The sequence below is a fragment of the Arachis hypogaea genome, chromosome 19 (genome assembly GCF_003086295.3).
Source record: "Arachis hypogaea cultivar Tifrunner chromosome 19, arahy.Tifrunner.gnm2.J5K5, whole genome shotgun sequence".
Lineage (NCBI taxonomy): Eukaryota > Viridiplantae > Streptophyta > Magnoliopsida > Fabales > Fabaceae > Arachis > Arachis hypogaea.
Window position 1 is genome coordinate 66,430,724 of NC_092054.1, and position 2,394 is coordinate 66,433,117.

General features: G+C 41.4%; 1 non-coding gene across 1 annotated transcript; it reads right to left on the minus strand.

Moving 5' to 3' along the window:
* Positions 1-433: 433 nt before the first annotated feature.
* LOC112780203 (small nucleolar RNA R71) lies at positions 434-541 on the minus strand. The gene has a single exon (XR_003191055.1). It is a non-coding gene; the product is annotated as a small nucleolar RNA R71 (small nucleolar RNA).
* Between the last annotated feature and the right edge of the window lie 1,853 nt (positions 542-2,394).

A 2,394-nucleotide genomic window follows, 5' to 3' on the forward strand; every position in this document is an offset into this window, starting at 1 on the left:
AGACAACTTGATTGAAAATTTCAAACAAGTAAAGGAGATGGCAGCCGAACCCAACAACAATGCAAGGAGAATGCTTGGTAACTTTACTGCACCAAATTCCAATTTACATAGAAGAAGCATCTCCATTCCTGCCATTGGAGCAAACAACTTTGAGCTGAAACCTCAATTAGTTTCTCTGATGCAGCAGAACTGCAAGTTTCATGGACTTCCATCTGAAGATCCTTTTCAGTTCTTAACTGAATTCTTGCAGATATGTGATACTGTTAAGACTAATGGAGTAGATCCTGAAGTCTACAGGCTCATGCTTTTCCCTTTTGCTGCAAGAGACAGAGCTAGAGTATGGTTGGACTCTCAACCTAAGGATAGCCTGAACTCTTGGGATAAGCTGGTCAAGGCTTTCCTAGCCAAGTTCTTTCCTCCTCAAAAGCTGAGCAAGCTTAGAGTGGATGTTCAAACCTTTAGACAGAAAGAAGGTGAATCCCTCTATGAAGCTTGGAAGAGATACAAAGGACTGACCAAAAAGTGTCCTTCTGACATGCTTTCAGAATGGACCATCCTGGATATATTCTATGATGGTCTGTCTGAGTTATCTAAGATGTCATTGGATACCTCTGCAGGTGGATCCATTCACCTAAAGAAAACGCCTGCAGAAGCTCAAGAACTCATTGACATGGTTGCAAATAACCAGTTCATGTACACTTCTGAAAGGAATCTTGTGAATAATGGGACGCCTATGAAGAAGGGAGTTCTTGAGGTTGATACTCTGAATGCCATATTGGCTCAGAACAAAATATTGACTCAGCAAGTCAATATGATTTCTCAGAGTCTGAATGGAATGCAAGCTGCATCCAACAGTACTTAAGAGGCATCTTCTGAAGAAGAAGCTAATGATCCTGAGAACCCAGCAATAGCAGAGGTGAATTACTTAGGTGAACCTTATGGAAACACCTATAACTCATCATCGAGAAATCATCCAAATTTCTCATGGAAGGATCAAAAGCCTCAACAAGGCTTTAATAATGGTGGAAGAAACAGGTTTAACAATAATAAACCTTTTCCATCATCCACTCAACAACAGACAGAGAACTCTGAACGAAATACTTCTAATTTAGCAAACTTAGTCTCTGATCTATCTAAGGCCACTGTAAGTTTCATGAATGAAACAAGGTCTTCAATTAGAAATCTGGAAGCACAAGTGGGCCAGCTGAGTAAAAGGATCACTGAAATCCCTCCTAGTACTCTCCCAAGCAATACAGAAGAGAATCCAAAAGGAGAGTGCAAGGCCATTGACATAAGCAAAATGGCCGAACCCAATGAGGGAGAGGAGGACGTGAATCCCAAGGAGGAAGACCTCCTGGGATGTACAATGACCAATAAGGAGCTTCCCTCTGAGGAACCAAAGGAATATGAGACTCATCTAGAGACCATAGAGATTCCATTGAACCTCCTTATGCCCTTCATGAGCTCTGATGAGTATTCCTCTTCTGAAGAGAATGAGGATGTTACTGAAGAGCAAACTGCCAAGTTTCTTGGTGCAATCATGAAGCTAAATGCCAAATTATTTGGCATTGATACTTGGGAAGTTGAACCTCCCTTGTTCATCAATGAACTAAGTGATCTGGATCAACTGACATTGCCTCAGAAGAGACAGGATCCTGGGAAGTTCATAATACCTTGTACCATAGGCACCATGATCTTTAAGGCTCTGTGTGACCTTGGTTCAGGAATAAACCTCATGCCCCTCTCTGTAATAGAGAAACTGGGAATCTATGGGGTGCAAGCTACTAAAATCTCATTAGAGATGGCAGACAATTCAAGAAAACAGGCATATGGACAAGTAGAGGACGTGTTAGTAAAGGTTGAAGGCCTTTACATCCCTGCTGATTTCATAGTCCTGGATACTGGAAAGGAAGAGGATGAATCCATCATCTTAGGAAGACCTTTCCTGGCCACAACAAGAGCTATGATTGATGTTGACAGAGGTGAACTAGTCCTTCAATAGAATGAGGACCCCCTTGTGTTTAAAACTCAAGGATCTCCCTCTGCAACCATGGAGAGGAAGCATGAAAAGCTTCTCTCAAAGCAGAGTCAACCCAAGCCCCCACAGTCAAACTCTAAGTTTGGTGTTGGGAGGCCACAACCAAACTCTAAGTTTGGTGTTGAACTCCCATATCCAAACTCTAAGTTTGGTGTTGGAGAGTTTCAACAATGCTCTGAACATCTACGAGGCTCCATGAGAGCCCACTGGGAAGCTATTGACATTAAAGAAGTGCTTGTTGGGAGGCAACCCAATTTTTATTTATCTAACTATATTTTTCTTAGTTATATGTCTTTATAGGTTCATGATCATGAGGAGTGACAAAATAAATATAAAAATTGAAAACGGAATCAAAA